This window comes from Heloderma suspectum, chromosome 6, assembly GCF_057233095.1.
Source record: "Heloderma suspectum isolate Gila_16-S chromosome 6, 16-S_ref, whole genome shotgun sequence".
Taxonomy (NCBI): Eukaryota; Metazoa; Chordata; class Lepidosauria; order Squamata; family Helodermatidae; genus Heloderma; species Heloderma suspectum.
In genome coordinates, this window is record NC_139463.1 from 49,239,965 (window position 1) to 49,253,359 (window position 13,395).

General features: G+C 44.7%; 2 protein-coding genes across 6 annotated transcripts in view; both read right to left on the reverse strand.

Annotated features, from left to right (window-relative positions):
- LOC146340798 (uncharacterized) overlaps nucleotides 1-13,395 on the reverse strand; it is an 815,287-nt gene that overhangs the window by 746,522 nt on the left and 55,370 nt on the right. The window lies entirely within an intron of this gene.
- TET3 (tet methylcytosine dioxygenase 3) overlaps nucleotides 1-13,395 on the reverse strand; it is a 110,611-nt gene that overhangs the window by 50,536 nt on the left and 46,680 nt on the right. The window contains exon 1 of one of the 5 annotated variants that reach the window (XM_084807104.1): nucleotides 10,141-10,210. The exons of 3 other annotated variants lie outside the window; for them this stretch is intronic. The gene's annotated coding sequence lies outside the window, so the exon portion shown is untranslated. Of the gene's footprint in view, nucleotides 1-3,875; nucleotides 4,043-10,140; nucleotides 10,211-13,395 lie in introns of those variants that run through there. One more of the 5 variants, XM_084807103.1, reaches the window with a different exon arrangement.

The following is a 13,395-nucleotide window of genomic DNA, read 5'->3' on the forward strand; positions in this document are numbered from 1 at the left end:
AAAAGGATTTTAAAACTTCATCCTTTCCAAAAAAACACAAAATGATGCAGCCATTTGTGGGGGAGAGTTGTGGCACTTTCCAATAGGAATGTCAGAGGCACAAGTCGCTAGCGCTGGCTCATTACAAAGTAATCACACAGCTGAGAGGAGGCAGGGGGGTAGAATGCAGAGAGATGCATTTTCCCAGTGTCGAAGTACTATGGCTGAAAAGCTGGGGAAATGCAACAGCATCCCTGCAACAACATCCTTGAAACGGCATCTCTGAAACAGCTCTCTAGCCAGGGATAGAAGGTGCTGCTTGCTTGCTTGCTTGCTTGCTTATTTATTTATTTATTTATTGCTTTTATATCCCGCCTTTTTTCCTCTTGCAAGGAACCCAAGGCAGCTTACATGATCCTCCTTCTCTCCATTTTAGCCTAACAACAACAACCCTGTGAGGTAGGTTGGGCTGAGAGCCTGTGACTGGCCCAAAGTCACCCAGTGAGCTTCCATGGCCGAGTGGGGACTAGAACCCAGATCTCCCGGCTCCCAGTCCAACACTCTCACCATTACTAGCAAAATGTGAATTCAGATCCTTGCTAAATTCACTTGGTTGCCCTGGAACAAGCCAAAATTTCTCAACAATATGAGGAAGTATATGAAGAAGTGGGATGCCATGAACCAAAGCTTATGCTGTATTACAATTATTTAAGTTTGAAAAGACTTGATCCACACTTTAAGTAACTGCAGCCCTACCTACTCTCAATTACACTAGTATATTCCATTCTTGCATGACTTCTCACCTCAAGCCACCTACTACTTGTCCAAAATGGGAGGAGGGGGGAAGAGATTGGGATTGTTCATCATTTTCCAAAGAAGACTGGTCTGCCAACCTAGATACCGTGCCTATCATTATGGGGTGAGTTGGTGTAAGTAGGGCTTATACTTTTGCAAGGGCCTTTGCAGGAGAGACATCACCCCCCCCAATCTGTCAGCCAACCTGGCCAGCCAGTATCGGGGGGGTGGGGGTCTGTCTGAAACATGCTAAAAGTGTTTAGGAGAGGGGTTCAGCTCAGTGCTTTACATGCAAAATATCCCAAGTTCAATCCCTGGCATATCCAGGTAGGGCTGAGAAAGACCCCTGTCTAAAACCCTGGTAAGCTCCTGCCAATTAGTTTGATAAACAATATAGAACTAGATGGACCAATGGCCTGACTCTGTACAGGGCAGCTTCCTATGTCCCTCAGTGCTGCTTATATCAATAGGGGAGAGTTAACTTTTTTCCCATGGGAGTAAATGGAAGCCATTCACATATGTGGGAGAAACAAAAGGGATGCATTCTGGGACACCATCCTGGGATGAGTGGCTAATTCTGCTCCATATCACTGGTGACCCCAGCGTCCGGGTCAAGGGCAGCTGTGGCCTCTCCTCTCAACTGTGTCCCAGTCTGCATATCTTAGCAACACTGCAGCGTGCCAGAATGACGGAAACTAATGACAGGAAGTATGAGAGAATGTGTTCTCTTGAACAAGATTCTAGCCTGAGAGCTAGTGCTCTCTGGTGGATAGCAGCCTTGACTCTGAGTTAACCTGGGAGGCCTGAGTTCAAATCCCTGCTCAGACAAACTCAGTGAAGCAGCATTGGTCAAGGCACCATGACTTCTTAGGCTTCCATGTCCCAAATAAAAAATGGGAGCAGAACTATCATAGACCAGCAGACTTTGGAGGGGGGGTAATATCCACACTTTTGCTCGCCGAGCTCATCATGGTGGGCGCCCCTCTGGTAAGCCTGTGTGAACCTCAGCACTCCACATGCCTCCTGCCAAGCTTGGAATTTGGGGGAGGGGAGAGCTTGAGCTGGCCTTTGGAGGGAATCCAAGTGCCTCCAACTCTTGGCGTGAGGTCCTCTGTTTTGTTTCTGACCACAAATGTTACTTTCTATCAAGACCAGGCAACATTTGTGGGCCACTGCACAATTTGTGGGCCTCTACTCAATCCAAATTCTGTCTGTCTCTCTCTCTCTGTCTCCCTTTCTCTCATTTGTGTCCATGTCAGATATATCTGGTAGGCTACAGAGAGGGCAATGCCATCTTGAGAAAGAGCATAACGTGCTCTCAAATCTGAGAAAAGAAGCACCTTCCAAATCTGTTGTAAGGAGGCATGGCTGTGGGGGGTACGCAAAAGGATTTCAGTGTGAATGTGAATTTCCGTGTGCTCAGGGGATTCCATGGTGAGGAATCCGGTGTATACAAAACAGGGATGTCCCCACTAATCAAACAAAACATTCTTCCCCAGTGCACGTAGAAGACAGGGCAACTTCTGGGCAGAGAAAGCTCCACACGCGCATGAAAGCCTGGCAGAGTTTTGAACCACGCTCCTCCACGAGTTTAGGATTTTACTCTAAGGCCCTGTGCCTCAAAAGGGTGCAACTGCATCTGCAAAAATCCCAGGGCAGGAAAATGAAATTCTTCTTCAAGGAACAGGAGGGGAGGGGGAGGAAGAGGAAGGAGGAGAAGAATAAAGTGCTTTTAAAAAACAACAAGCATTGATGCATTCAGCCCGTAACAAAATTCCACTCCTGGCAACAAAGTAGGGTGATATATATTTTTTGTCCTAGAATTACAATCTAATTTGGGTTGGTGGCCAATTTCCAAAAAGTTAATTATAAATATAGCATTGTTTATGGGTCACTGCTGATTTTTGAAAAAGAATTTCCACAGAAAGCTTATCAAATTCGCCCATTTGCTTAACAAGTCCTGGACATTCATGTTTTTTTTTATCAGCTCCTTTGTTCCTTCCCAGCGCAGCGGTAGCAGCAGGGTCTACCAGAGTCTTTTGTGCATTCATCTCCCTCCCACCCCTACCCCTAGCCCCGCAAAAACTCCATGATCAGCACAAACCCTTTGGTTTCCTCTCCTCCTCTGCAGACAAAGATCTGGGGGGGGGGGGGATCCCAGAGCAAGGATCAATTATGCTGCCTGTTCTCTGTTGCCTCAATGATTCCAAAATATTCAATAACCCAAAGACAAAGTCCTCCTCCTGTTTTAAGATAAAAAAACTCCCTCCCCCACCATTGCTTCCTTCTGAAAAAGAATATAAGGGGAAAATAAGAATATAAGGAAAATAATATAAGGGGAAAATTAAAATGAAAAAAGCCACATATTTCACCTCCAACATTAAAACTTTGCATTCCTTAAAAAAAAAGGAAAGAAAAAAAGCTGTCAACATTAAAAGGAAAAAACCCTAGAGGATCTTGGCAAAGATTCCAAATTCAGCTAAGCTACTTCAAAAAGTTAGCAGCCATTTGTGGTTTAATGTAATTATGGGAAAGCTCCATTGCATAGCTGCAAGATTTAAAACACACACACACACACACACAGATGACAGGGTAACACTAACGAAATGCCTCCATCTTCCTTCTCTCCCCCTTTACTTAGTTTCAGCACAATCCACTCTCCGGGCTTAGAAATACTATCTGAAGACTTTCTTGCCTCAGCACCTCTTGCAGTGATACGGTGCCATATTTCAGAAACTGCAAGCAAAATGTTGACAGAAACATTAGAAGTTTCGCATTTCGCAGCACTTCCAAAGTGCACACAGCCTCCTCTAGCAGTGCCCCAATTTTCTCCTCCAGTTCAGACACAGTACTTCAAATCCTGCTTGTTAAAGATGGCATGTGTGGCTGCTGCTTTACACACCAGATTGTGAATTCGACTTACAGGAGAGCAACTTGTCCTGGGTGCACAAGAAAGCTGTGTTTGGCTAACCGCTCTGCTCTATGTAAAGAACAACCCAGTCAATAGCTTCTCCGGTAACACAAAGACAGAGACAGACGGACATCTTGGAAAACTGCAGGCAAGTGGGGGGTGGGGGGAAATGCTGCAAGGAAGCACTTACATTTGCAGAATTCGCCAAGAAAAAACCAAATACGGCGAAGCAGAAGGAAAGGGAAGCATGGAGGAATCCAGAGGAAAACGTGATACACCACAAACAACGAACCGGTCACAGAGGAGGCAACTCTGATCTAGTTATTCAACCCACACAGACCTCCCCCTCCCCTCTCCGAACAGCTGTGGGGGCCATTATCCCTCCTGCACATTGCACGTACATCGCCAGGATGGCTGCAGTACTGCATAGAGTCAGAGAGGACTGGATTGCTGCAGGAGACAGGAAGACAATTTCCCCCCTTGGAAAGGGGTGGGGGTGGGCAAGGCCACACCCCAGCAGGCTCAGTGGACAAGGGCCTTCGCCTTTTTAAATGTCTTCGAAAACAACAAATATAATCTACCTCCACACACACACACAAGAAACAACCCACCACCTAAAGCACTATGTTTTGCAAATACTGCGGGGGGGGGGGCCAAGGGGGGTTGTTCTGCTGCAGACATCTACAGAACTACCTCAGATAACCCCCCTGACTGTTCTGTTAAAGGAACCAGTTGCACTCAGTGCAACAGAAGCACGTTAACATGGCAGTGGCCAACGGTACCCTTCTTTCTCTCTCTCTTTTTCTCTAAGTACTGCCATTTTTGGCATCAGGACATCATCTCATAACGAAGCCCCCTTCCAAGATGAGCATAGCGCTGGACAAAGAGGCAACACAGAAATGTGAACAATCTGCCACCGATTCCCTCCCGCTCTGTCATTCTCCCTCTGATGCAACTTGGAAGCCCTCTTGTTGTGGAATCACAACACTCATATGTCTACACGGTCACACCTCCAATCACATTTCATGGGGCACACAGTCCTATCTCACGTGACTCCAGTCTCAGTTGCTGATGCTGCTGGCGGGAGAGTCAAAATAAGTTTAACTACAGCAAGGGGGAAGCATTAGTTGTCAGGGTGGAGGAACAACCCATTTCCCTACTGTATCCAATTAGAAGCCAATTAAAGTTTCCACTGTATTGAACAGCCAAGTTGTTACCCATCCAAAGACGTGTGTGTCATTATCCTTCAATGTCAAAGGCTATTTATGTTAGATACGTACTAGTAAATAAAGCTTGCAAGCACAGATGCACAGTCCTAACAGCTACTAGAAGTGCCCCCTCCCTTGAATTCAGACCTGGGGACCCCTACACCTCAGCCCATGCATGGCTTGCCTTGCTCTACATTAGAATGCTGGCCTCTGTTAGGAAGAAAATGTCATGCCCCAAGTTTCAACTGTTAGGTGCAAAAATGTAGCTGTCTTGAACTATGTATAAGTCACATTTCAGCTTATTGCCCAGTGTAGAAGCATCTCCTTAGCCATTTCAGGATATGCTTCCAGCCCCCATTTTGAAGGAGAGGAAAACACATGTCCCACTTTCAGATGGCTCTTTTGGTTGGGGTGGTGTTGGACAACAGAATGTACTGAGTTTTCACTTATCAGGAAGTACCCCGGCCACTGACCATTGGCCATAAGTCGAGAACTTATCCAGAGGCCATGTCCTTCAAAAGTTAACAGATGAAAACTGGAACCTGCTTATAACACCCCAGTTCTCGAACCAAGGATTACTGCTCGCTCTCGTGCTCTCTCTCTCTCTCTCTCTCTCTCTCACACACACACACACACACACACTAACTACTAAAGGCTTTGTTCTGCCCACTGTATTAATCTTTTTTTTTAAAGCAACAACATTTATATAACATCTGCTAAAAAGCCATCAAGGCAGCATATAACAATTCAAAACAATAAAACCCTGCAACAATAAAAACAGTAAAAACATTAAAATGTTAAAAACTAACATTTTAAAAGGCTTAGTTATAAAGGTGTCTTCACACCCTTTCTAAAGGCCAAGAATCACAGAACACTCATAGAATAGTAGGGTTGGAAGGGGCCTGTAAGACCATCGAGTCTACAAGAGTGGGGACCAGTAGTAGTGCTTGAGGGAGCGCATGCCATAGTTTGGGGGCAGCACAGGAGGAAGCCCTTTCACATGTGCCCAACAAACAGGCCTCTGTGGGTCATGGTGCCCTGAAAAGGGCCTCTCCTGAAGATCTTCGTACCTGGGCAGGTTCATGGCAAGACAGGCAGTCCCTTGGATGGCCGGGTCCTAAGCCGTTCAGGGCTTTAAAGGTTAAGTCCAGCACCTTGAACTGAGCCCCCAAAACAATTGGCAACCAGTACAGGTCCTTCGGAACAGATGTAACATGATCCATGCATTGGTTAGTAGCCTAGCTGCTGCATTTTGCACCAATGGAAACTTCCGGACACTCTTCAAGAGTACATGGTATACAGAGCACACAGCAATAATCAAAACATGATATAACCAAGGCATGGGGAACTGTTGCCAAATCAGACTGATTCAGGCCGCAGTGGTGCACCAGGCATAACTGTGCAAACACACTCCTTGCTACCATTGCCCCCTGAAGATCCAAGGACAGCAGAGGATCAAGGAGCACTCCCACGCTATGGACCTGATCCTTTGGGGGAGTGCCACCCTTTCCAGAAGAGGTTGAATTCCAGTCCCTGAGTCAGGCTTTCTACTGACTAAAAACACCTCTATCTTGTCTGGGTTTAATTTCAGCTTAATTTCACCCTCATCTAGCCTGTTGTGGAACCCAAGCAACATTCAAGGGTTTCAACTGCTCCTTTGGTGTTTGGTGACCAAGAGCAATACAGTTGGGTATCACCATCATATTGGTGGCACCTTACTCCAAAGTTCCAAATGACCTCTCCCAGCAGTTTCATATAAATATTAAACAACATGGGGGACAAGATAGAACCCTGTAGGAACCTGCAGGCCAATAGCCACTGAGTCAAAAAGTAAACTCCCAGCACCACATTCTGGACATAGCCTGACAGAAAGGACCAGAGCCACTGCAAAACAGCACTTCCACGGCCTAGCCCCACCAGGTAATCCAGAAGTTTGGCGTGGAATTAACAGGGTCACACTCCTCACAGCCAGCCCTTGGCATAAGTCATCCACCAAGACAACCAAAGGACGAGGATGAAACTTTCGAAAAGCAAATAGCCCATTTTTCAAGGAAGCATGATGTAGTAGTAATGGGGGACTTGAATTTCCCCGATATTTGTTGGGAGACAAATTCTGCAAAATGTGGCCCCTCCAGGAAATTCCTGACTTGTGTGGTGGATAACTTCCTCCTACAGAAAGTAGAGGAAGGAACTAGAGGATCGGCTATCCTTGACTTGATCCTAACCAACAGAGATGACTTAGAGGGTAAAGTAGCAGTTACAGGAACTCTGGGGGAAAGCGACTATGTTATACTTGCATTCTTGGTTCTAAAGGAAGCAAAAGCCAAGTGTAGCCAAATGTGTACCCTGGATTTTAGGAAAGCTTATTCTGATAAATTCAGAACAATGATAACTAAGGTCCCATGGCAAGCGACTCTAACGGGAAAAGGAGTCCAAGATGGGTGGGAGTTTTAAAAAAAGGAAATTCTCAAGGCACAATTACAAACAATTGCAACAAGAAAAAATGGTGCAAGACAACAGAAGAAGCCAATGTGGCTTCACAAAAAGCTTAGAGATGACCTGAAAACAAAAAAGGACACATACAGGAAGTGGAAGGAAGGCCAAGCAACAAAGGAAGAGTACAGGCAGGTAGCACAGAATTGCAGGGATGGCATCAGAAGGCTCAAGCTGAGAACAAGCTGAGGTTAGCGAGGTATGCTAAAAGCAACAAAAAGGCTTTCTTCAGCTTAGTAAAAGACAGAGGAAAGAAATGGTGGTTCAGCTATTAAATAAGGATGGCAAAATGATAACAGATGACAAGGAAAAGGCAGAAGTGCCCAATTCCTACTTTGGCTCAGTCTTCTCCCGAAAGAAGGTCTATGAAGTACAGGTGAAGTACAGGCTGAAGGGGCAGGATTGCAGCTTGAGATCGATAGGCATATGGTCAAGGAACACCTCATTACTTTGAATGAGTTCAAATCTCCAGGGCCAGATGAACTGCATCCTAGAGTCATAAAGGAACTGGCAGAAGAACTCTCAGAACCACTGTCTATTCTCTTTGAGCAATCATGGAGGACGGGTGAAGTGCCAGATGACTGGAGGAGGGCTAATGTTGCCCCTGTCTTCAAAAAGGGTAAAAAGGGGGAACCTGGGAACTACAGATCAGTCCGTCTAACATCAATCCCTGGGAAAAGTCTGGAGCAGATGACAAAGCAATCCATCTGTAAGCACCTTGAAAACAATGCAGTGATTACTCGAAGCCAACATGGATTTGTCAAGAACAAATGCCACCAAACGAATCTGATCTCATTTTTTGATCAAGTAACCTCCCTTGTGGACCATGGGAATGCTGTAGACATCATATACCTCAACTTCAGCAAAGCTTTCAACAAACTGCCCCATAATAACCTGATGAGCAAACTAGCTCAAAGTGGGCTAGATGAAACAACGATCCGGTGGATCCACAGTTGGCTACAGAATCGGACTCAAAGAGTGCTTCTCAATGGGACCTTCTCAAACTGGGGAGAGGTAACGAGTGGGGTACCGCAGGGCTCAGTCCTGGGCCCAGTGCTCTTCAACATTTGTATTAATGACTTGGAGGAAGAGGTGCAGGGAATGCTGATCATGTTTGGAGATGACACAAATTGGGCGGGGCAGCTAATACTTTGGAAGACAGAAACAAAATTCAAAGTGATCTTGATAGACTGGAGTGCTGGGCAGAAAACAACAGAATGACATTTAATTGGGATAAATGCCAAGTTCTGCACCTAGGAAAAAGAATCCAAATGCACAGTGACAAGATGGAGGATACGTGGCTCAACAACACTACAAGTGAGAAGCACCTTGGAATTGTTATCAGTCACAAGCTGAATATGACCCAACAATGGGATGTAGCTGCAAAAAGGGCAAATGCTCTTTGGGGCTGCATCAATAGAAGCATAGCTTCCAAATCCCAGGGAGCACTAGTTCCCCTCTACTCAGCACTGGTTAGGCCTCATCTGGAGTACTGTGTCCAGTTCTGGGAACCACACTTTAAGAAGGATGCAGACAAACTGGAAAGGGTTCAGAGGAGGGCAACAAAGATGATCAGGGGACTGAAAACAAAGTCCTATGAAGAGAGACTGAAAGAACTGGGCATGTTTAGCCTTCAGAAGAGAAGACTGAGGTTAGATAGGATAGCACTGTTCAAGTACCTGAAAGGTTGTCACAGAGAGGAAGGCCGGGATCTCTTCTCGATCATCCCAGAATGAAGGACACGGAATCATGGGCTCAAGTGACAGGAAGCCAGATTCCAGCTGAACATCAGGAAAAACATCCTGACTGTTAGAGCAGTACAAAAATGGAACCAATGACCCAGGGAGGCGGTGGGCTCTCCCACACTGGAGGCATTCAAGATGAGGCTGGACAGCCATCTGTCAGGGATGCTCTGACATGGATTCCTGCATTGAGCAGGGGGTTGGACTCAATGGTCTTATAGGCCCCTTCCAACACTACTATTCTATGATTCTATGAGTCTCAGTCCCATATCCTGGCCAAAAGCCTGATTGAAATGGGTCCAGATAATCAGTTTTATCCAGATGCATCTGGAGTTGGAGATTGAGTTCTTGATCACCTTAGCCAAGGAGATTTGAGATTGGCCTATAGTTAAACAGATCTCCTGGGTCAAGGGAAAGTTTTTTTTTTAATAAAGGCCTTATTACTGCCTCTTTTAAGCAAGAGGGAATGACTCCCTCCCACAAAGGGGCATTAATCACTTCCTTTATCCATGGTATCAGTCCCACTTTTGCTGATTTAATCAGCCAAGAAGGACAAGAGTCGCGTACACAGGTGGTGGCCCTCACCGCACCAGACACCTTGTCCACATCATTAAGATTCACAGGCTGAAAAGAATCCAAAACAAGTGGACAAGCAATTGCCGAGGTTACATTACTCTGACCTGCCCCAATATTGGAGTCCAAGTCAAGGCAAATCTGAGCAACTTTATCTGCAAAGAACGAAACCAATTGTTCACAGCAAGTCACCAACTTGTTACAGCATTAATTTATTCTGCAATTTATTGTCCTTCACTGTTTTAAAAGCCAAGAGGAATGTTTGCTCTTTAGGTTAGAGATACACTAAAAAAACAATTGTCCTGCAATCTGTTATAAATAGAGATGGGTAGATCTGTCAAATTTGATCTCCTTGAGGTTTTCAGTTTTCCACTATGAAGATTATTCCATATGAAGATTTCTTCCCTCCACACAGAAATCTGTATGCATTTTTGTGTACCTTTTAGAATTGTATGCAGTTTTCTTTCTGCAGTTTTCAAACTGTGCACATGTTGGTGAAAAAAATTCTTCTTTCATGAAACACAGCCCAAGCTGATAAATATGCATGATTTCCAACCACAAATTGTGGTTGGTTCCATGAGATGCAGAATGGGTAAATCTGTAAAACAAACAAACACCCCACCTCAACAAAGTGAATTTCTCACCCATCCCTAGTTATCGACAATTCATCATGAGCCTCCTTGACATGTGAAATGGCAAGATGCATGCTACATAGTATCTTAAAGTGCATGCCTGTGCATTTAGGAGGGATGACAACTTGTATTAATTAAATTTTAACGGGGCATCCCCAAATGCCAAAAAGAAAGACAGTGATTTACAGGGACCAGAAGAAAGGCACTGTCCTTGGTAAACTGGGAGAGTTGTGAGTGTATGCAAAGGTATACTGCCTTCGGATATGGAAGCTATGTTTAGCAATTATGGCTACTAGCTGCCAATGATCATGTAAGAAAAGTCAGTATTATTATCCCTCATATTGCAGATGGAGGCACTGAGGCTGAGAGAGAGCGGTTTGGCTAAGGGCACCTACTGTGTACATAGCAAAGGCAAGATTTGAACTGAAGACTTTCCAATTTGCAGCTCAGTCTCAACGCCACCATGCTACATATGATGGCACAGAAAAATTGAAAGAAAAGTCAGCAAGCTGCCCATATGACTTTATTTATTTAATATATACCCCTTACCCATCCCTCTTGCAGGCTAGATATGAGATATTCAAAGGTGCATTTTGCAAAATGAGCTTATATTCTCAGTATCCAAGAATTCAGGATAGAAAACAGAATACAGCCAACTGAAATGGTTCATTTATTAGCAAGTTCAGTGAAATGCACATGGATTCCAGGCGGCTCTGGAAACTGAGTGGGTTCTCTGGCCTGTGACTGACACATGAGCAAAGAAGGACAGAGAGTTGTGCTTTAGATATTCTGTTGTGGGAGGAAGTAAAAAGCTTCATGCCCAACTTTCAATCTAAAAATTTTCTGGGCTTGTTTCTATGGCCAAGGATATTTGAAGCTCTCAAAAGAATGCAACTGAAGCTACCACCCTTGCTTTATAGGAGTAGGGAATCCCATCACAGGTAGAGTTCCAGACAGCCTATCCCGGTACTGCCCAAGTTTTAGGCATGCCACCATTTAAGGCATTAGTTGGCATGGATTCTTAAACTTCCATTAAAACATACACACAAACTAATACACCAAACCAAAACTAACTCTCTAACCCTTATATTTCTAGAGATATTAGGGGAAACGTGCTGGCAGTATCCTGCCCAATTGTTTGGCAAGAACCAAGCCTGCTTCCACCTTCCTTCCAGAATTCTAGCTGATGACTGGAAGTAATTCTTTTGACTGGTGTGTAACTCACCAATGAGAAAGAAAAAAGTGATCCTTCAGCTAACAGGTTAGAGTCTGGTGGAAGGAAACTAGACTTCAGTACATGTCGTGGGAAAAGATTTCTTTCAACTGGCAATGTCTTCTCAGCTATGGTACTTTCTGGAGTCATCTGAAATATTTCCTCTGCAGGCATCTTGTTGCAGCACGCTTAGTGTTCACTTATAGCACATGCCATGATCTGGATGGCATGCCTTCATCTCAGGGAGGTGCTTTGTGGAATGCTGTACCTTGCAGCTGGAGAATGGAGTGGGTGGCCTTTTGTCCTTTCTAGTTTAAAAACTGGAACTGACTATATGATGTATGTCCCACCTGAGGAGATCCCAAACCTCAGGTCAGCAGAATTGTTGGACAGGGTTGAGCCAACCAGCCACTTCCACTCCCAGGATCAGCCTCTACGGCTCTGTTGGCTGGACTGGATGCTACACCAAACTGAGCTGGAAAGTCTCCCCACACCTGCACACTCCCTGGGTGGCCTTAGACAAGCCACCACGCCTTTCAGCCCCAGATCCCTCTCCCTTGTGCGATATGGGGGCAATAATAACACTGACGTACTTTACAGGCTTATTTGTAAGGATTCATGACAGTGTGTGTGTGTGTGTGTGTGTGTGAGAGAGAGAGAGAGAGAGAGAGAGAGAGAGAGAGAGAGAGATATTCGCTGAACACTTAAATTCCACTCTATTAATGCTATGGCCGTTACTATTCAAGTTTTTTTATGATAATGTTTATTATTATTATTATTCATGTTCAGTTTGTCATTCGCATATAACCATCTACATTCTTTTCCTATTGTGAAACCCATCATTGTAGTGATAGCCTTTCATATGCCACTAATTTTTCAACCTCACTCGCAATATGGGGAACATAAAACTCACCTACCTTTTGGGACATTAGAAAGATGACTGAGAGGATACATGTAGTTTGGACTCTTCAGATGTGCTGCATCATTAACAACAATGAACAGCAGCAGCTATTAATATTATTATTAATAATAATAGCACCATTCCCCAGTGAATATATCGCAAGATGGTGAAAAGCAGTTTTGGCCAGTCATTGGTATAAGGCTGGAGGCAGAGCACAGTTTTTAGGAAAATCAACAGTAGTGTGAGAAAAAGGCTTCACTTCCTATGGTATATACACACACACTGCTTTTGTCCCACTACTGCCTCTATATCACACACATGCAAAAACTGTTTAATAGAGGCAAAAGTGGGACTGATCCAAGATTCCTCTCTAAAATCTCCTGCAATTCTCTGGAAAAAAAATCTTGTTTCCAGCTCAAGTGTTAGTGTTGCAAAAAGATATTTTAAGGGATGGCCCATACATTTTCACACAAATCTCATCATGAGAACTTTAGAGGAACTTGGCTCGTGTAGTAAGCAAAAGGGCTTGGATTTGTAGCCTTGAAACAGTTCCTCCTTCTCCACATGGTTATAATCAGGCACAACCTTGGAACTGCAGCTCTGAGGCTGAACCAAGTCTGTTAATAGCTCACTTATTTATTTATTTTTTCATGGCAAATGCAAATACTGGATCATGAAGTACAGTCAGTGAGTGAGAGCTTGGAGCTGCTTCAGCAGGTTCTGAGTCTTTAAAGAGCCAAAGAGCATTCCTGCCACTCCCCAAAAGAAAACAAAGGGAAATTACACATTATAATGGGCCTGGACTGCACCAGCCAGTTCTGATATTACACTCCGACAAGCAGCAAGCAAGAGCCTGGGGAGGGAAGTGGAAAGAAGCCAGTGAGAGGATTGCAGACAGGACGCACGCTCAGTACTGTCATTCGGTTAACCATTTCGGGCACAATCCAC